Below are 22,720 nucleotides of genomic sequence, written 5' to 3'. Positions count from 1 at the left end.
CCCCCCCAAAACTCCCCTTGGGGAGGAATTAGGGGCCGCCTCCTTCCGAAAAGGCGGGAAGGGATTTTCTGAGGGGAGAGCTCGCTCGCTCAGCAGCCCCAGCTGGTGGCCAACGGGCTGCTCTGCTCCCAATGCGACCGAGAAAATGGCGGGTTGTGTGGTTTTTTTTTTTTTTAAATATATATATTTATTACTCCCCACCCCAGCCCATTAAAAAAAAAAATTCTCGTCATCCTATGGAGGGCAAGGCTCCCCCCCAAAAAAGGAGCGCTCCCCACCCCCAAATTACTGGGTTCCTGTCATACTGTGTACTTTATATTTCAGAGATGTGGGTCACAATTCACCCACTTCGAAATATATTCTGCCCCTTTTGCCCCCCTCTTCTTTCCTCCCCTCCTCCCACCTCCATTACTGCCTTGCTAAACTTGGGAGGAAAATCTTACCCTCAAACAAACAGGTGCCTGGCAGGAGTGGATTTTAGTAGGCCAAAGCTGCTTAAACCTGATACAGCACAGCCCTGTTTACTCTGAAGTACGTATGCCCTTGTTTTGCTCCTTAATGAGAGTGCCGTTTAAGGATAGGTTTCAAGCCTGAAACCTGCCTTGGGGTTGTGTTCTGTGTTCAGCCCTGCTCAGAGTAAGCACATTGGGTCTCTCCAGTAAGTCCTTCTCAAGAGTAATCCTATTGAAACCGATGAACCGAAGTCGTAGAGTCAGAAGGGACCCTGAGGGTCATCTAGCCCAACCCCCTGCAATGGAGGAATCGCAACTAAAGCATCCGTGACTGATGGCCATCCAACCTCTGCTTGAAAACCTCCAAGGAAGGAGCGTCCACCACCTTCAGAGGGATTCCACTCCCTAGTGGAACAGCAGAAAGTTCTTTCTGATGTTTAGTCGGAAATTCCTTTCTCGTAAGTTCAATTAGCTCAGAGCTGCTCTGAGTAGGACTAGAATGGGATACAAGCCATTGGAAATAATGATCATGACTCACTTGGGTCCAGTGACTTTACTGGGTCAGCTCTTCAAAGGGCTTAGGTACAGTTCATTTACTTAAGCATGCGTTTGGGTGGGAATGTCTCAAAGGGAAAAGGCTGCTTGAGAAAATTTAAGAACTTTAAACATTCTTACAGCTCTGAGTCTCTGGGCAGACTATATTTTTAAGGGGTTTCCATCTTTTTTCATGTTTCAGTTAATATCTGAAGTGGTGAATCAATGAGATCAGCTTGACTAATGTTTTCATACAGCTAGACAAACCTTTAAATTTGATTTGCAGATTTTGCATTGAGTTTGAGAAACAGTTTATAGATTGTTCTTCATGAATGTCACCCTAACCAAGTCTACACATGGCATGAACATTAAGAAAGCATAAAAGGAAAAGTCCAACAGCAGGAAATAATTGCTTCATTGCCTCAAAACTGCAGCTGTAAAAACAAAAATGAAAAGTGTTTTCCTCCTAGTTCATACCTTTTTTTACAGCACTGTCTGCAAGCTGGAATGTAGTTATTTACCACTTGGTGGCACCAAATTATTAAAAATACTTCTTGAGCGTACAGTATTCTATTAACATTTTAGTAAATGGATTTAATTTTGGAGAACTAATATTTATTTCACGTTTATGTGTATGTGGAAAAAACTGATCCTAAACCTCCACTGTCTTGTGGTATACTCATTTGTGAGAAAGGCTTTGGGAGTAAATCCCAAGGAAAAAATCTGTACCCGCTGCCTTGTGGGACATATTTGGGAGAAATAAAGGCTAAGGAGTAAACCCTACACAAATCCAGAGTGCAGTCCCTAAGACAGTTGGATGGTGCCTTGTATGCCTCCTTCTGGCAACTCCTGCAGCCAAGCTGGTTCCAAACCTATTGCTTTCCTTTCCTTTGGACCACATCAACAAAGTCATCCTGGCAGCCCAGAACCTTCATACACCCTGCCCAGGCTTGCGCCCCAGAGAGGTCACTTTGGTGCTGCTAATGCAGCAAAAACAATGTGAGAGGTAGTAGTTACAAGTTACTCATCTTTGCAGCCACAGTAGGCGCTGTGATTCTCCAGTGGTTTGGCTTCACTCCCAGAGGCACACTCCATCATCTCTTGAGACAGTCAGACATCAACAATATGTGTATAGTCACATGCATGTATAGCACACATGGGTTTACCTGCACTGCATGTATTTGTTTTGTAGTATTTTATGCATTACCCCAAAAGAAAACAAATATATGCTTAAAATTTGCACGTGCTAATTTATAGGTATAGATGCAATATTAGAAATAATTATTACAGTACAATTTTAATGGAAATGCAATACCTAGAACATAATATGACCTGTGAGACTACAAAAGTATGCTGACTGTTGATGGGCAACCTCAATTCCCCTTCTTTCCCTTTGGGTTCTTTCATATCTTTAAACTAGACTTGGACATGACCCCCCTTCAAAGAGTACATGGCAATTGCTCACTGCTGTTTCTGCCTATATGTTGAACAGTTCTCAGATGCAGTGTAGCAGAAATCATACTGGAAAAATCACAGTGAAACTGAAAGATGAATGCTTGGTTTATTCCTACTATTTGAGTCTGCATTTGTAAACATTTGTTTCTCCTCCGTTTCAAGGTAGAAAAAGAGTAACAAAACTTCAAGTCTACACATGACATGAAAGTAAAAGGATAAAAGAAGTCCTAACATCAGGAAATGAGGTAGCAATTTTTTGTAAAAGAAAATGTTAAGCTTATTGCAAGAGACATGTCCAAATGTGTTGCTTAATTTGTTATGGTCCACAAACACATTAAGTATTTTAAATACTGTATATATTCCAACATGTTTCTACATCTTAACTCTTTTTGTCTCTTATCAGCTCTCAGTAAGTTGTTGGGAATTAACAGAATTAACAGTTCTGGATATAATTTTTCAAAAGGTCATGAACTTGGTTGTCATATCAGAAGCTCAGAAAAGTAAAATGGGCCTGGAAAGAGTGTTTCATCTCTGCTACACTTGTGAAACTCTATGGTTAATTTTGTTTTTAAAATTCTTAAATTTTATTTCAATTTAAATTGCAGTTCTAAAATCTTAGACTTTTAATGGCATTCTTATATTGGCTATAGCTAACTTGCAAAACTCATATGCCTATGGTGGAGAGTTCATTTTTAAAGCAAGGATTAGATCATTTGAACCCATAAAAGCCCAGTTCACCACTGTGGGCTTTGGCACAGATGAATCTCAGCTCACCCCACCCCACCCACGTCTTTTTCTTTATTTTAAAAATGTTGTGTGGAACCACCTCCTGGCTGAGATCACTCTGGCCCCCCTTCCTTTTAAACTTCAGGTACTTGACAAAGATATTTCTATTTCAGCAGGCATTTTAAGTAAGTTGTAGTTTGCATAATTTGTGGTATTGCTTTCCACACCTATGTCACAAGGCTATTTACAAAATGCAAAAAACAACAATAACCCACCAGTTACATCAGCAAATAAATTTAAAAACAATACTAAATAAACACCTGTGGCACAGACCTGTTCTTTCAGCTGGGAAAACTTGAGTGAACAAAAATGTTTCCAGTTGTTACTGGATAAATGCAGATAGTGGGTGACTATAGAGCTTACATTTTGACCTGTGGTTTTTGTTTGCTTTAAATACTGTATTATTTTGAGTGATCGATTGTTTTATTGATTATATAAACCACTTTGTGACCAAGTGTGGTGAAATATAAAGAATGGAAATGAATAATAATAAAAATCAGGTTGAAACAAATGACATTCCGTTTATCACATATTTAACACTCTAGTGCCAAGCAAATGTGTAAATACTGAGTGGGATTCCTAGCTATTAACAGCATCTCTGCCTGTCTTTCTCAATATCCCTTCTTAAAGAAATAAGCAACATAACTCAAATGTAATGCAAGGATATGAAATTTTTTTGTGATAGGGTTGTAGCCAACTAAGTAATACTCAGAGTAGACCCATTAAAATTAATGTGCTTAAGTTATACCTTCCCATTTATTTTAATGGGTCTACACTGAGAAGGATTAACATTGGCTAAACGCCATAGTCCCAAGCCACGGAAAACACGTTGCCTGAAAGCCAACAATTCTAGACACTAAAAAAAATTGTATCATAATTGCTGATACCACTGCTTACTACCTCTGATGTCTGCAGTTCTTGGCTTTAATCTTTTAAAAATACAATTAGTCTGTAGTTATAACTTATGCACCCTTGTAAATATGTAACAAAGATGCTAGCTTTAGGGAAGAGAGCTAGAAAGGGAGCAGTTGTTGGAACAAATTGTAGTTCTCTTTAGACATTCATATAGACAATAAATCCAATGATATAAATCAAGCACCAAACATACTATATACATACTTCATTGGTAGACGAGGAGGGAGGGCCAGAAAAGGCAGCATGTGAAACACAGGTGTCAGCATTTGCTGAGGAAGAACTGGTACATTATCAACTAATCCACCTTCTGCTATTTGTGATTTCCTCTCCAACAGCTGTGGCATTAAATAAGAGCTCACTGCATTTGGGAAGAATTAGAGAACTTAATGGGGATAGGGGTACCACTGCTGAAGCATTGGGGAAAGACAGGGGAAGTGGGGATTTTGAAGGAAATGTTAGACACTTGGGGTGGGAGTTGGGGGGAAGAGTTCATTATTCAGCTGTGCTTCTAGATTTATCAGTGGGAATTGCTATGGTTCTTTGTTCTTGTCTTTCCACTAAGGCTGATATGGCACTATACATGCACCGTAGGCTCTTGTATGGTCTACCGAGAGAGTCCTAGGGAGTTTATTTTAATTGCAGAACAGAGTTGGTGTCGACTTCTGCCAGCTGCTAACAGGAGTCCTCCAAGATAGGCTAGATAACATACACAGATTCTTGTGCTAACTGCTTTATAGAGAGATTCATTCTTTGAGTCAGAAAGAGGTGATTATATACATCCTAATTATATGCACCTTTACTCAGAAGCAAGTGTACATAGTATTGCAGCCATAGTGATAGATCTCAGTTTATTTAACCTGTTCCATTGTTCGTATGCAAGAAAATGTTGACTTTTTAAAGACTAGGGTGTGCAACCTGTAGGCCAATATTATTCATAGTTTTTCAAAATAAAGAACCGCTGAGTGAAATAGGATTTACTTCATAGTAAGTGTGCACAGGATTGCAGATTGAAGTTTAGGTCAGAGAAGTTACTGTTTTGCACAGGGCTATATTACCATATTTCAAATCTGCATGTACTCCTGACTTTGTTACTGGAGAGGACACCTGGCTGGGCACCACTGAAGTACATATATAATTCTACAGTGGGAATAAGGTACTGGTAGGATAGCAGTTCTTTGAATTTAAAATGGCTGCCTTTGCTGTTGATGTATACCCTTAATGGACCCAATGAGCAATGGAAGTCAGGATTTTGCTGGCAAGTGTGGATTGGCCCTTAAACAGCCATACATTGCTTTTGTATTTAGCCCTGTTCCACTTTGCTCTTCTTCCTGTTTTGCTTCCTTTGTGTTGAACTTTAGATTGCAAGCTTCTTGAGGCAGGAGTCTGCCCTCTTGTACTCTGTAAAGTAGCTGACACACTGGTGGCATACACAGGAGCTGGCTTCTAGGGGCCAGGGTCCCTTCCACCCCCAGTAAAATATTTGAGGCCCCATCCTAAAGTTGATGGGCATTGCCATTCAAGTGGTGAGTGTGTGCCACATCTTATGATCAATTATGCAGGGTGGGGTTTACCTGCCCCCCATATTTTATTCAAGTTGGCACCCCTGAAGGCATATAAATATATAAATGATCGAGGACTTCCGGGTTGGCGCCATCGCCGAATGGCGGACTCACTCCGAGCTCCGGAGGGAGCCTGCTCGGCAGGGGCTGGGTTCTACCGCGTCAGCGTCGCGGGGACCCTCAAAAACCATGGGCGCTGAAGCCCATGGGCATGGTGACTCGGCGGGCACCGTTTGCGCCCCCCCGACTCACGAAGGAGCCTTTTTAAAGGCTACGGAGTGGGTGCCGGGGGGGGGGGTGTGGTGCTATGAGTCCTCCGCTTCCCCTGCCGAGCGAAGCCGCATGCCATTTGGCGGAGAGCGCTGACTTCTTCTATTGAAAATTCGGATTAAAAGAACAACCCGTGAGTAATTGGAAACTGGACTTAAAAAGGGAAAAGATTTTAAATTTTAAAGTCGGAGCGAGCGGGGGAGGTGCAAAAAGGAAGTCAGCCTCCCCCCTGTTGTAGAGGAGTTAAAGCAAAGGATTTAACAACTAAGATCGAGTGCTACCTAAGTTTGATAAAGTTATTAATTTCACGATGGAAAATTATAAGACTGGGCTGGAGGAGAAAAGTAGAACCTGAGCTAAAATGCAACCCGCCCCCCCCCCCGGGAACTGGGAGCAGACCGTGAGAGTGCCGGGAGAGGAGAAACAGAGGCTTTGACAGCTGTCAAAGGAGCTGTCAAAGCTGAAGAATAAAAAAAAAAGAGAACTTTGTTACGAGGACTTTGCCGGTTACATTTGTTACAAATTAGATATAAATTGTTTAAAACAAGGAATAACAAGCTATTTTGACTGTTGGGTGTGATCTGGAAGGAAACTAAGTTATTATAATCCCTCTAGAGGGGCTGTGGGACATTACAAGCATTGCTGGTATGGAATTTGAATTGGACTTTTTATCTCCTGGGAAACTGCAGAAATGGAACACTATTTTGTCTACAGAGGTCTCTACACTAAAGAAGACAATAGACTTATCTATTGAAGAATGGAAGGGACTTGACGTAAAGTTTTGTTCCTGAATAACAAAGCCTCTGTAGGGGATTTAGAAGCTTTTGGAATTGGAACATTTTTGCAGGAGAGCAGGAAAAGAAATTGGAGAAAAGTGAGGAGAGAGAATAATAAGAATAATATGAACAACAAGAATTGGATAAAGCTGGAAGTAGGAACATTTGGGACATCCAGATTTGAAAGGTCTAAAGAAACAAAATTGGAGTTTTTACTCTTAAATATAGAGATCTGGATGGAAGAAATGGTCCTTTTTGAGATAATGTCTTTCCAAGATTGGACGTTCGAAACTAAAGATGATCTAAAAGACGGCAAAGATTATTAAAAAGACGGCAAAGTGGACTTGGCAAGGATCTCGGCCTAGATGTGGGATCTCCAGGACGACAACAGGCATTGATGGACATTGGGGAACGCAATCGGAAAAGGGGGGAGGGAAATTTGGAATCCAAAGGGTGTTAAATTATACTTTATTCTTTATTCTATTTTCTTTTAATTTAATTTGTTCTGCATATTTAAAAGGGGAACTCGTGGAAGGGAGCGAGGTCGATTTTTAGGGGAGGGAAAAACATTTTTAACATTGGGTTAATTGTAATAAGTTTAAAATTTGGGGTAAGAACTTGTTGAATTTATTTGAAGGAATTGGAATACAAGAGGGGGTGGGGAGGGGAAGTCCTGGAAGGATGTTAATGAAAATAAGGATATAAAACTTCTTTCTTTTTCTTTCTTTTTTCTTTTTTTTTTCATTTTTCTGTTATATTTGAAAATGTTCAATATATATATATATATATATATATATATATATATATATATGATCATCATAATTCACCATCTTACGGGTATTTTTGGTTGCTTGTAGAAATCACAATAGGACATAAGACATTGTACCTTACTGCAGACTCTTCAAAGGATTACCTTGGTTTTGGAAAGTTCATAATAACCAGTTGGGTCTGGCCAGGGCAGGGATGGGTGTGTTGATCTTCACTTTGTGCTATGATCACAGGGAAGACTTTTATTGTATTTCAGGAAATTTTGTTTCACTCTGTACATCGGGAGAGTGGGGAAGCTTTGACTCTCTGGATGCTGTTAGACTTCAACTTCTGTCAGCTATAGCCTGCAGAGAATATGGGCTATATAGAGAGCCATAGGTCCCCCTTTGCTGCTTTAAATGAACAGATTTGGAAATCATTTATCTAAGGATGTGGATAAAAAATCTTTTGTCATCTAGCTTGCTTGGGCTGATGGGAGTTGGAATCCAACAACATCTGGAGTTCCAAAGGTTACCCATCCCTAATGCAGTTTGAGGACACACTGAAGGTAGGAGTCTATCACTTGATGAAGATGATCATCCAAATGTCATAGACCAAATGGAGCAAACAGCACGCAGACCTAGTGGTGGGAGGAAAAAAATCCTTAAATAAGAGACACGGGGGAATGATTAATGGACTTCAATGTCTGTACACTAATGCGCAAAGCATGGGAAATAAACAAGATGAGCTTGAGCTCTTGGTACAGCAAACTAAATATGACATAATAGGCATCATTGAAACCTGGTGGGATAAGTCCCACGGTTGGAATGTAATAATGGAGGGATACAATCTATTTCAGAGAAACAGACCAGACAAGAAAGGAGGAGGAGTGGCGTTATATGTCAGGGATGTGTAAAGCTGTGAAGAGATCCAAGATTTAGAACCTCAAAGCCAAAGTGAGAGCATTTGGGTCAAAATTAAGGGAGAGAAGAATAACAGGGACCTCGTTGTGGGAGTTTACTATAGAGCCCCAAGCCAAACGGAGGACATAGATGATGCCTTCCTGGAACAGATGGCCAAGCATGCAAAAGGAAGGGAGTAATGGGGGACTTCAATTACCCGGATATTTGTTGGATGTCAAACTCAGCCAAGAGCATAAGGTCAAACAGATGCCTCACTGGCCTTGCAGACAACTTCATTGTCCAGAAAGTGGGAGAAGCAACAAGAGGAACAGCCATTTTAGATCTGGTTCTAACCAATGTTGATGACCTGGTTAGTGGGGTAGAAGTGGAAGGATCATTAGGCGCGAGTGATCATGCTCTTCTGAAGTTTACCATACAGCGGAAAGGAGCAGCCAAGCATACTAGGACTCAATTTCTTGACTTTAAGAAAGCCAACTTCATAAAACTTAGGGAAGTGCTGGGTGAGATCCCGTGGACAGTAATACTAAAAGGAAAGGGTGTTCATGATGGCTGGGAGTTTGTTAAGAGGGAGATAGTAAAAGCACAACTTCAGGCAATACCAATGAGACGGAAACATGGAAGGTGCCTAAAGAAGCCAGGGTGGCTATCTAAAGAACTTTTAACTGAGTTAAGATTAAAAAAGGATGTGTACAAAAAATGGAAAAGGGGGAAACCACCAAAGAGGAATTCAAACAAATAGCCAGCACGTGTAGACACAAAGTCAGAAAAGCTAAAGCACAGAATGAACTCAGGCTTGCTAGAGAGGTTAAAAGCAACAAAAAAGGCTTTTATGGGTATGTTCGTAGCAAAAGGAAGAACAAAGAAACAGTGGGGTCACTCAGAGGAGAAGATGGTGAAATGCAAACAGGGGACACAGAAAGGGCTGAACTCCTCAATGCCTTCTTTGCCTCAGTCTTCTCTGATAAAGAAAACAATGCCGGACCTGAAGAATTTGGAGCAAATGATTCAGCAGAGGAAACACAGCCCAGAATAACTAAGGAGATAGTACAAGAATACTTGGCTAGTTTAGATGTATTCAAGTCTCCAGGGCCAGATGAACTGCATCCAAGAGTATTAAAAGAACTGGCAGATGTGATCTCAGAACCACTGGCAGTCATCTTTGAGAATTCCTGGAGAACAGGCGAAGTCCCGGCAGACTGGAGGAGGGCAGATGTTGTCCCTATTTTCAAAAAGGGGAAAAGAGAGGATCCAAATAATTACCGCCCAGTCAGTCTGACATCAGTACCAGGGAAGATTCTGGAGCAGATCATTAAGCAAACAGTCTGTTAGCACCTAGAAAGGAATGCTGTGATCACCAAAAGTCAGCATGGATTTCTGAAAAATAAGTCATGTCAGACTAACCTGATCTCGTTTTTTGACAGAATTACAAGCCTGGTAGATGAAGGGAACGCAGTGGATGTAGCCTACCTTGATTTCAGCAAGGCATTTGACAAGGTGCCCCATGATATTCTTGTAAAGAAGCTGGTAAAATGCGGTCTTGACTATGCTACCACTCAGTGGATTTGTAACTGGCTGACTGACCGAACCCAAAGGGTGCTCATCAATGGTTCCTCTTCATCCTGGAGAAGAGTGACTAGTGGGGTGCCACAGGGTTCTGTCTTGGGCCCGGTCTTATTCAACATCTTTATCAACGACTTGGATGATGGACTCAAGGGCATCCTGATCAAATTTGCAGATGACACCAAACTGGGAGGGGTGGCTAACACCCCAGAGGACAGGATCACACTTCAAACAACCTTGACAGATTAGAGAACTGGGCTAAAACAAACAAGATGAATTTTAAGAGGGAGAACTGTAAAGTATTGCACTTGGGCAAAAAAAATGAGAGGCACAAATACAAGATGGGTGACACCTGGCTTGAGAGCAGTACATGTGAAAAGGATCTAGGAGTCTTGGTTGACCACAAACTTGACATGAGCCAACAGTGTGACGCAGCAGCTAAAAAAGCCAATGCAATTCTGGGCTGCATCAATAGGAGTATAGCAATCTAGATCAAGGGAAGTAATAGTGCCACTGTATTCTGCTCTGGTCAGACCTCACCTGGAGTACTGTGTCCAGTTCTGGGCACCACAGTTCAAGAAGGACACTAACAAACTGGAACGTGTCCAGAGGAGGGCAACCAAAATGGTCTAAGGCCTGGAAACGATGCCTTATGAGGAACGGGTAAGGGAGCTGGGCATGTTTAGCCTGGAGAAGAGGAGGTTAAGGGGTGATATGATAGCCATGTTCAAATATATAAAAGGATGTCACATAGAGGAGGGAGAAAGGTTGTTTTCTGCTGTTCCAGAGAAGCGGACACGGAGCAATGGTTCCAAAGTACAAGAAAGAAGATTCCACCTAAACATTAGGAAGAACTTCCTGACAGTAAGAGCTGTTCGACAGTGGAATTTGCTGCCAAGGAGTGTGGTGGAGTCTCCTTCTTTGGAGGTCTTTAAGCAGAGGCTTGACAACCATATGTCAGGAGTGCTCTGATGGTGTTTCCTGCTTGGCAGGGGGTTGGACTCGATGGCCCTTGTGGTCTCTTCCAACTCTATGATTCTATGATTCTTTTCACACTTGTTATGCATTGCATAGATAACCATGGTTACAACTGAGCATGATAAGTGCAATGCTGTTTGTGTCTACTCAGAAGAAAGTCCTCACTGGGCTTACTCCTTGGCAAATGTGTATAGAATTGCAGCCTTAAAAAATGGTTTTAGCTAGCTGAGAAGCTTTTGTTTTCTAAGCTTCTGCATGGAAAATTTGAGTGGAATGCTGACATGGACAGATTGTGAAATGTGGCATGGGCTTTGCTGCACTAATTCCACACTTCTTTATAGCAAAGTTTTTTTAAAAAAAAACAATCCAAGTGTCCCATAACTTATAAGGGATATTTCTTTGCCACCTGCTGCTATGAGCAACTCGTGGAATGATTTGTTTCACATGAAACCATGGTGTTCAAGTGGATCACCCATACAGTTTTCGATGCAATTTGCTTGCACGGAATTAAGACTTTTACTTCTAAGTAAAAAGGGTTAGTATTTGGTTGTTGATCATAGAAATACTGAAAGAATCATAAGCTACTGTTCCTCAGCTGTATATAAGCCAGTTGTACAGATGGCACAGCCTAAGTGCATGTTTTCACATGCCTTCTGCTGACTTTAACATTGAATTCAGTTCTCATGAGTGCTTCTGAAGGGCATAAATTTACCCCCTTGCATATTTGCTGTCTCGCTTTCAGCACACTGTTTTTACTTTTCAAAGCATAGAATGACATAGTCTGTAATACTCTCTTCCCCCACTTGCTGATGCCTCCTGACTATCAAACTTTATCGATGGATGACGGCAAACAAAACACAGTCTGGGAGACGTGCCTTGGCACTGGGATGATGTTCCTAAATACAAGCACCCACTTAACCACATGCAGCCTTTTACCTTCCACCTGTTAGAATAGTAGCCTAATGTATTTCACATATGTTAGTGGTAAATACCACCCTCATAAATCATCTGATGGTGTCTTTCTCATGGACTGGAGATAGTCAGCAATTCAGACTTGCCAGCTTTGGATTGAGAAACTCTAGTCACTTGAGATTGTGTGTCTTTCTCTCTGGCATTTTTTTTTTTTTCACATGGTAGTAGTTTTTGATCCATCCCATGCTGATAGGAATTTTATCAGTGCTGTATGTACCCTGCACAATGCTGTATATTTTCATGCAATTCTGAAGAAAGCTAACCAAAATTTGCCAGCAAGAGAAGTATTATTTGAAAAGGATATACAGAACAAGCAACTTTGTATGAGGCTTACTTATTCTGTTGTAATTTAGTCTGCTTCTGATAATTAAACCCTAAAGATCAATAATAGAATCACAGAGTTGGTCATCTAATTCAATCCCTTGCCAAGGCAGGAAATCCACTGTTACAGTATCCCTGATAGAATCATAGATTCACAGAATTGTAGAGTTGGAAGGGACCCCTAGGGTCATCTAGTCCAACCCCCTATATTGCAGGAATCTCAACTAAAACATCCATGACAATGGCCATGCAACCTCTGCTTAAAAACCTCCATGGAAGGAGAGTCCACAACCTCCTGAGGGAGTCCGTTCCACTGTCAAACAGCTCTTACTGTCAGTAAGTTCTTTCTGGTGTTTAGTAGGGATCTCCTTTCTTTTAACTTAAATCCATTGGTTTGAGTCCTACCCTCCAGAGCAGGAGAAAACAAGCTTGCTCCATCTTTCATGTGATAGCCCTTTAGATATTTGAAGATGGCTATCATATATCCTCTCAGTCCCCTCGTTTCCAGGCTAAACATACCCAATTCCCTCAACTGTTCCTCATAAGGCTTGGTTTCCAAATCCTTGATCATCTTGGTCGTCCTCCTCTGTACATGTTCCAACTTGTCAATATCCTTCACAAATTGCAGTGCACTCTTACACTATAGTGCAACAAAATTGGGACAAAAATAAACTGGAACATTTGTGGTTGGAAAGTTGCAGGATTTAAGCAAGAAGGTCCAGGGCATACATTGAATGGAAGCGAAGCAGTATGTCAGTCCCAAATTTTTTTCAGGTTCCAACAGTTGAAAGCAGGATCACATATAGCACACCAACTCTGCCATGAGCACAATCATGAATTCATAACAAAAAGGGTATCTGGAGGGGCCCCACAGGCAGTCTGTTCCACCATCAAGCAGCTTAGATTGCCAAGAATTTCTTAAGTTTACAGTATTCCAAATCATTTTCTTGTAATTTTAAACCCATTGGTTTGTGTCCTGTCTCTGGAGCAAGAGAAAACAAATTTGCTCCATCATCTGACACCCCTTCAAATGTTTGAAAATGCCTATTGTATCATCTCTTAACCAACTCTTCTGCAGACTAACAGATGCAACTCTTTAAACCTTTCCTGAGCATGGTCTCCAGGCTCCTTCAGATTGCAGTCTTCATCTGCTAACCTCAGCCAGTTATATGCAATCCTGTTTTCTGCCTTATGTCTCTGTTTTTTCCTCTTCCCTCTCACTTTTTCCTTGTCTCTCTCCAGCCGCTCCTGTTCTTTCTACTTAACCATCTTTCCCCTTTAAAAAAAAATCCTGTTAAAGAAGAAGGATGGTTATGCCTCTCTGGTGTGACCCACTTAAATTTGGCTTGCAACCAAGTTTGAGGTCCTGACCCATCAGTTGAAGATCAGTGCTCTAGAGTAACTAGACCTCGGAGATTAAAAAGGCATTAAAAAAATGAATGAACAGTTCCAGCAGTTTAGAAGAAAACAGACAAAGGAAATAGGGAGGAGGGGAAATTTTTGGTTTATTTTTAGAATCTGTGGGTGTGTATTATTGTCAACAATGTCTGTATTTATCGCTGCAGAATGTTTTATCAAAGTGTGTGATTAGATCCAAATAAATTATTAGATATCTACCCAAATGCTACGTGCAAAACCTCAAAAACGCCAACACTTCCCCCCACCCGCACTCTCCTTGCACAAAGACGTGCAACCCAACCCTAGTGTTAGTTCTGGGTTTGAAATTTTCCTTTGCCAGGAACTAACTCACTAGGTGGCTGTAGGCCAGTCACTGTCTCTCAGTGCTTTAGTTCTCCCAGGTGGGGATAGTAATGTTTACTAAACTGTAACCCTTTGCATGAACAGTGAGAGCATTTAAGGAGCTTCCCCAGGCCTGGACTTGGCTTTGCTGCTAGGTTCCCATATGGTAGCTGTGCTGAGGAGTGATTTTGCTCAGCAGTGGATGGTGTGCCAGCTGCCCAGGTTTGGGAGGAAGATGGGGCTAGTATTTGATCAGACATGTCTTCATTATACAGACACTAGACTACTGTAGCATGCTTTACATGAGGTTGCTTCTGCAAACCATCTAGAAGCTACAGCTAGTATATAATGCAGCATCTCACTCATGCCAGCTTTCTGGAGAATGGGGCTTCTCTTTTATATCAGTTGCACTTCCTGATGGTCAGTTTCTGAGCATGGTTCAAAGTGCTGGTTATCACTTTAATAATCCTAAGGTTGGGAGCGAGAAGCTTAAAGCAGAAGGGGGCAGACTTCAGACTTTTGGGTCTACTTAGTTCCTTTATTGTGATTTGCCTTCTTAATAACACTGGTTGCGGGTTTTTTTGTGTTGATTGCTAAGATAATTATTCTAAGCATGTTTTGTTTTGTTTTGTCCCCCCCCCCCACCATTCTAAGCATTTTGAAAATGTAAAAGGTGTTATGCATAAGTACTTATTTTATTATGGCCCATAGGATATTAGAAGACTTGTGAGGTTTTAGCCAACTAGCACAAATACTAACTGACTCTTGATTACAACATAATCAAAACAAGTTAATCTCTGAGGTCCACCAACTAGAACAAGGTGCAAAATGGTGGCTGAGGAGGTGATGGAGCCAACTGTCTACTGGACCCCATGTGGTATAAACAGGGAAAACTTGCAGATATAACTGAGAGGCTCCAGGCTATGAATTTTCTAATTTAGAAGTAAAAAATAAGTTTTTTTTCATTTTTGCCATTGCTGAACAATTAGAAATCAATTCTTTCTAATCTATTGCAGATAATACTAGATCTACTTGTAGAACTCAATCTACCATCTGTCTGTCCACCTCGTCTCTTCTCATATCAGCAGATTCATGCACTAAGGTACTGTCCTCTTCATGCATATCCCATTTCCATGCAAGATCATGCAAGAGGGCTTTCTCAGTTGTGGCACCTAATTTTTGAAACTCCACACCCCAGAAGATCCACTTAGCATAGTCCTTGATGAAATTTTGCCACCACCTGAAAACATCCTTATTCCACCCTTTGACCTGACATTTTGATGTTTCTCTTTTTTTCCTCTGTTTCTCCTGTTAATTTGCTATCTGTTTCTTTGGGTTTTGTTTCTAATAACACTGATTTGTGTTTTAATAGCCCTGATTACAGGATTACCAAGATAATTATTTGAAGCATTTTGAAAATGCAAAAGGTGCTATGCATAAGAACTTGTTTTATTATGGCCCATAGGAAATTAGAAGGCTTGTGACATTTTAGCCAACCAGATTGAATAGTAACTGTGCTTCACTTTACAACAGAATCAAAATAAGTTAATTGTTAACTATAAACATTGAATAATTTGCAGGCACTTAAAATCACCAAATAGCCTTAAACCAGGCAATTACATGCATATGTCCCTATAAATTTATCTTGGTCTCTGTGCTGCAAATGTGAAGTATTCCTGTATTTTATTTGTTTACTACTTTTCAGACAATTATCATCACCCAAAGCTGCTCACATGAATAGAAAAGAGGAAAGCAGGATATGCCACCAGGCTTACAAAGTAAAGACAAGACACAGAATCGAAGGGGAAGTCAGTTATTCAAGGCCATAACAAAGTGCTGAACATGATACCCAGTTCAGGTAAGGTTGATCTTCGTGTGCTGGGGTTCTTGCTTGATTAACAGTTGGCGGTTTTTGTTCCTTTGGTCATTAAATGGGATTTGAGTGTCCTTTCCCGCTTGTTTCAGTCCCAAGCAAACTGGCCACTAGAACAGTGTTGTTTCTGCCAGGGCATTGGGTAAGCAAGCTGTTATGTCCGTCCAAGATGTCAGGAAGCGGTGCAGTTCAGAGTGTGGTTTTAACAGGCTTGATGGGGGGGGGAGCAGATCCTGCTCTTAACGTGGTATGTGTATTATTTTACCTACTGCAACATGTGGCAAGCCAGCTCTGCTGTGTATGAGGTTCTTTTGCTCCAGCCCCAAGCTGCCCTGATGGCACCACTGATGGCCACTGATGGCAGTGTAATTTGGTTGTGACTTAGGCAAACAAAAACCCTCCTTTGCAGAATAACTGTTAAGATCTGACAGGCAGCATCTGCAATAATGGTCTTACTCAGGCATAGGCAAACTCGGCCCTCCAGATGTTTTGAGAATACAACTCCCATCCTCCCTAGCTAACAGGTCCAGTGGTTAGGGATGATGGGAGCTGTAGTCCCAAAACATCTGGAGGGTCAAGTGCGTCTATTCCTGGTCTTACTTAATCATAAAATAGCAAGGTGTGCATATTAAGTTTGTTAAGTATGGCATAGCTCCCGCATGGAAAAGATACCAATGCAAAGTAAAGCTCTAAAAAACATGGGAGCCAGAGATTATTTTGAGGAAATGTGATACAGGTTTATTTAGTACATCAGAAGAGACAGTATAACAATGAGAACACCAGCAACTCATGGCTCTCTCTGAAACAACTTGTTCGGATCAGAATAGATAAGAATGCTCAACAGTCACAACTATCCAAAATCCAGCACATGACCTTCACTTTTACTTATCTTTTTTGGAAACAGACATGTACACATGGAATATATTGGGGAAAGGGGGGAGGTGGGAATTTGTTATGAAAGTACAAGTATATAAACAATGCAATATTTTAAATGCAAAAATAAATATTATTTTAAAAAATGTTTGTCAGCTAAGGCAAATTTTGCTTTATGAAAACATCTCCCAATCTTATTTTAAATTTGGCAGTGGCAACCTCAGAACTGTATATCTGTGTGTAGATATGACACACACAACATATATACGTTTGTGAATGTGTTTACACACACACACACACACACACACACACACACACACACACTGAAGGGGAAAAATGTTAAAGCAATGATTTTTTGGGAGCCAAGTACCTCCTTTTATGGAATCATTTAAACATTGCTCCTTGAGGCAAAGTTTAGGTAATCTCTGGTCCCTCGTGGCTTAGATTTTGAGCTCAAAACAGAACATATACAAATAAGCTCTCATAACAACTGGCAACACATCTGTTTCATTATGTAGGAGAAGAACAGAAGGCGATCCCTTTGGGGTCACCAAAATAAGTATATAAAGTAAATGCCACACAGAGAGGAAATGTTTGAAAAAGGTATAGCTAAGAGACTGGGGCTGCTTACACACCTATACATTTAAAGCACGTCACCTGACACCATGTCTTCTCTAAAATAATGCTTGTTGGGACAGTAGTTTACCCCTCACAGAGCTATAATTCCCATCACCTTAACAAACCAATGCTCCCAATATACTTTGGTAGGGGAAACTTATTTTAAATGTGCTTTAAGTGTATGGTGTGTATGCAACCAGTGTAGCTGACACAAGCCTGTACTTCAAATAAATATTAATCAGAAGCCTGTGGAGAAACATATATTATAGAAATATGAAACAAAAGCACTGAAAATAGGTGAGTCGTTTACTTTGCCAAAAGAGCTGTTTCCCCTTTAGCTGCAAACTGAGGGCATGGCTTTCCTTTTGTTACTATTCTTTTTCTTCTTCTTTTAAAGCTTTTAAATACTGAATGGTCAAAGGTTTGTGATTGTCGTTTGGTTGATATTGATTAGTCAAACGGCAACCCTAGAAGATACTGAATTCATAGCTCTTAATAAACCACCTAGGAACTGCAGAACAACAAATACAATAAATAAATAAATAAATAAATAAATAAATAATGGCAGTCTTCCAAACGATTCCTGAAAATGAAGTAATGTCAGTGTTACTGCTGCTGGGTCAACGGAGAAGTAGATTTCTGAGAGACAGTAAAATGCTTGGTATATATGACCTGCTTTGGGAATGACTTGGAATCTGATCTAATCCTTGTGGGGGTATGGAGTGCAATCCTGGGCTGGTGCTGTAAATTTATTTTAAGTGGATGTCCTTTGCTCCACATTCTCACAAACAACTGGGGAATATATTATAGTTGTTGCTGAAAGCCAGGGAGAGCACATGAGAGAGCAAATAATACTCTTGTTTGTTATGTTTATAGTACACTTTGTTATAGTGTGCCTTAATGTAAAAATAATTTAAAACATGAGCAAAAAAAGAAAATTATTGGTAGAAATGTTTCAACAAAGAATGGGTTTTTGAGAAAGACCATTAATATTCTTAGAAAGTGGGTGGTATGGTGGTATTTCTGCTTTAGCTTCTTTAAAAATAAATATCAAAAATTAGGTAAGTGTGAGAACAGGAAACATCAAACCCACTTTTTTGTATGAATCTGTGACAAGGAAACTGCTGGGCGAATTGACATGCTCTCTTGCACATCTGCTTTCTCCTAATTCGATTGTAAATTCATATGATGCATCACCATGTTTTGGATTTTATACTAAACCACTTTCTGATCATTTAAGGACAATTTTGAAAGCAACAGCAACTCCCCTGTATCCTGGCAAAGCAGACGCAAAAGTGATACTCAGATTGTTTTTAATTTTTTTAATTTATTTTTAGATTTTTGCAATTATAATGGGAAAAGAGAGAGAAACAACATCAGCTGACAACATACTCTGATTGTGAGTTTTGAGGAGATTTTGAGCATCACATGAGAAGGCAAAATAATAGGTAACTGGGCTTACTAATTAACCAACATTTTGAAGTGATAAAAGTTATTATAAGGGAATGCTGCACTTTGAATTACATATAGTGAATACTCTTATTGCAGGGCGAGAGCTGGTTTTTTGTTATGTGTTCAGTGCAGTTGTGCCAGCTTTCCCTGTACAAAAGGTGTACAAGCAATATATTCAGTATGCAAAACAAATGAGATTCCTTTGTAGTGTCTTCGCCATACCAAAAAATATTACGAGTATTTAATCTCATTCTTTCGTTTTGGATATTAATTGCCTAATTTGGGTTGAAAATGTGCTTTTGTCTAGTCAGAGTGGCTAGTTACTCTAGTGGATACTTTTGCATTTGAGCTTGTGTGTGTCACTAGGTCCTATATATTTGACATCTATCTACAGTAAGTGGCTTTGGCTTGCTTTGTTACACATTGACTTTCTGTATACATTCTTTTCTGCAATCTGGTTGCTTCTAGACAGCCTGTTTGCTGAGCAATCATCCTGATTTGTCTGCTCAAAGTTTGCAAGCGATGCAGACTATTTACTAAACATCAAGCAATCTTTATCCTACACTTTCGCATGCATTTTTCCACCACCTCTATGAAAAAGAAAAGATTTACTGGCTGTTTTGGGGAAGTAGATTTGTTCCATAAGTGCTCCAAAATGGAGGAACATAGGAAGCTGCCATATACAGAGTCAGACTATTGGTCCATCTAGCTCAGTACTGGCTACACTGACTAGTTTCAGACACATTCACAGACTTACCTGAGGATGCTGGGGACTGAACCAGAGAACTTCTGCATGCAAAGCAGATACTCTACCACTGAGGCTCAATTCTTTTCCCTAAATTAGCTACATTTTTATGCAACCTGAATTTGCTGGTGTGCGATTGAATTCCACCTGAAAACAATGACAGTCTGGAACTGCCTTCTCTTTGACTGGGTGGGAGCATACAAGATTGGATGGTCCTCAAAGCACAGCAAACATTGCCCCTTTTTGCCCCTACATTTATGTGATTGTCTATAATATCACCCCTTCATGCTCCTCAGTTTCCTTGGTCTTCTAGTATGATTCTCCTCTGCTCTCGCCATTCTCCCATCCCCCCAACCCCCGCCTCCGGTACTGGCATACTCCAAGCAATTGAAGCTGGTTGTTAACTTCTTCCCTGCAGTTGTCACTGATCCTTTCCAAGTAAAACATTACACATGGAAATTAGAACATGCTTGGCACCCGTCTCTGGTGGAAGGTGAAGGGGAGGGGAGCTATTGAGAGGCGATGGTCATGACCAAATGTCAGCCCCAGAGAGGTCCAGCTGGTGAAAGTTTATGCTGTGTTTTCAGTGTGTGTTTGTTTAGACAGACCTGAAAGCCAGAGCCGGATCACAGAGTTTTGGCAAGGTAGAAGGGCACCAAGTTTACAGCGCACATTAAAGCAATGCTTTGAAGTCATATGAACACTGGATGTTCCTATTTTGTTTAAAAGTGTGTGCAAGCCTCATTTCTCTGCTCCCCCCAGGCAGCTCCTTTTCAGGGAGAAAATCCCTTTGAACAGTGTTCAGGCGTTACCCCATTTTTAGAAATTAAGCCATTTGTCCCTCAGACCTTGTGGAGGGCTGGACTATATTTTTTTGGGGGGGGGGGAAATGAACAAATTCCTATGCCCCACAAATAACCCAGAGATGCATTTTAAATAAAAGCACACATTCTACTCATGTAAAAACACCAGGCAGGCCCCACAAATAACCCAGAGATGCATTTTAAATAAAAGCACACATTCTACTCATGTAAAAACATGCAGATTCCTAGACCGTCTGCGGGCCAGATTTAGAAGGCATTTGGGCCAGATCCGCCCCCGGGCCTTAGTTTGCCTACCCATGGACTAAATGCTCACCTCCCTTTATCAAAAGGTTGCCTTGAGGCCAAGAGAGACTTATTCCGATAGTTGCTCTGTTTATTTTTCTTACTGACTGGGAACATGATGTCACAGGTCAAACCATGCCCAGAGATGTTGCAGCTTCAGCTTTGCTTCCCTTTCTTCAGAAGCACTAAGAGGATCAGGAATGTTTGGCCACCAGCAGCAATGCACAGGTCTGGTCTCATCACCTTGAAAAGTATATTTTAGTGTTGGAAGAGGTTCAGAGTAGAGCAACCAAAATGATCAAGAGGCTGAAGTGACTTACCTGTAAGGAAAGGTTGCAGCATTTGGGATTTCTTTGTTTAGAGAAAAGGCGAGTAGGAGATGAAATGATAAAAGCTTATAAAATTATGCATGGCATAGAGAAAGTGGACAGGGGAATGTTTTTCTCCTTCTCTCATAACTAGAACATGGATAACTAGTGAAGCTGAATGTTGGAAGATTCAAGACGGATAAAAGAAAGTACTTCTTCATACAACACATCATCAAAATGTGGAACTTGCTTCCACAGGAGGCAGTGATGGCCTCCAACTTGGACGGTTTTGAAAGAGAATTGGACAAACTCATGGATGTCAACACTATCAATAGCTACTAGCCATGATGGCTACAATCTGACTCTGTGGCTGAAGGCAGTAATGCTTCTGAATACCAGTTGCTGGAAACTGCAGGATGGACAATGGCTTTGTGTGCGGGTCTGCTTGTGGGTTTCCCCCAGGTATCCGATTGACCACTGTGAAAACAGGATGATGGGCTAGACTGGACATTAGCCTGATCGAGCACACTCTTCTAATGTTTTTAATGGACGGAATGAAACACCTGCCAATCACTAACAGCTTACCTCCAAGTAAGGGCTGATACAGCCTGGCTTCCTAGCCTAGCTCAACCTCAGCTGCCAGTGTTTAAAGGTGTTCTGCGATAAATTCATTACAAGGAGTTCCCTTACTCATGACAACTTTTAGCCTTCAGGTGTGCACTTTGCTGTGGAACTATGACTTGCACTTTTAGGTGCCTGCGCTCTTGAAAGATGGGGCAGAGGGTGTCTTGATCTCTACCTTTGACTCAACTGGGGCCTTTCTGTGGGCTGGTCTGGTTTCAAAGTGGATGGGAGGACCACATGTTGAGATTCCTGCATTGCAGGGGTTGGGCTAGATGACCCTTGGGATCCCTTCCAATTCTATGATTCAGGGTTGGCAACTCTGAGGAGTTGGTGCCCGTCTTTGGGTCAGTGCTGGACTTGAGGTTGCTGCACACTGTATTTTCTCATTTCTCCAATAAAATCATGGGAATGTGTGCAATTATTACTGCACAGCTTCTATTCAAATGGCTGGTGACTTGGTTCCTGATAAAAGAGCAAAGGAATATGCATTTTGTCAGATAATTCCCTCAAAATCACCTTGGAACCTGTTCAAGTTGTCATTATTTTTTTAAGGCTTAAAGCCACTTCCTGTGCCCCAAACTATTTTTTGTTTTTTTGTTAATTGCAAAACTGATGTGGGAATGTGGAAAACTGGAGACTGGAAAAATGAGAAATTTAGAAAAACTGAAATTGACTGATTCACACATCTCTATCCTGGGATGGCGCCGGACTTCAAAGGAGCCTTTGGCTTGGTCCAGCTGATAACCTTGGCTGCCACTGGAGCCCTACTACTATCCTTCTCTTTGTGGCAGCAGTGCCACCATCCTCCTCCTCTTCCTCCCAATTGTCCCCATTCTTTCTACCCTCCCCTGTGCCCCATCTCTTACTTAAAAGCACACACAACACTTTTGCAATAGCAACAACAGTGCTGGCACCTTCACTACCTCCTAACACAGTGGAGATTTTTTTTTAAAAAAAAATTGCATGCAGAAGGCATTTCTTCAAGCCGCTATGGGAAACTGTAAAAGCAGTGCAGGCATTTTCCTAGCCACTTCATTCAAAATGCCTAAAAATAAGGCCCCCTTGATTCTTTCTCAGAGACCAGGCATCAGGTGAGGTAGCAGGAGGATGGTGGAGGTCTGTGACTAGACAAC

At 41.0% G+C, this 22,720-nt stretch overlaps 1 long non-coding RNA gene across 1 annotated transcript; it reads left to right on the top strand.

Annotated features, from left to right (window-relative positions):
* The first annotated feature begins 27 nt into the window (after positions 1-27).
* Positions 28-18,804, top strand: LOC307222223. The gene is made up of 5 exons (XR_013841639.1): positions 28-152; positions 2,608-2,686; positions 15,005-15,090; positions 15,694-15,846; positions 18,690-18,804. It is a non-coding gene; the product is annotated as an uncharacterized lncRNA (long non-coding RNA).
* Positions 18,805-22,720: the final 3,916 nt, after the last annotated feature.

The sequence above is a fragment of the Podarcis cretensis genome (assembly GCF_951804945.1).
Source record: "Podarcis cretensis genome assembly, chromosome: 8".
Lineage (NCBI taxonomy): Eukaryota > Metazoa > Chordata > Lepidosauria > Squamata > Lacertidae > Podarcis > Podarcis cretensis.
This window is presented reverse-complemented; position numbering and strand designations above follow the sequence as displayed.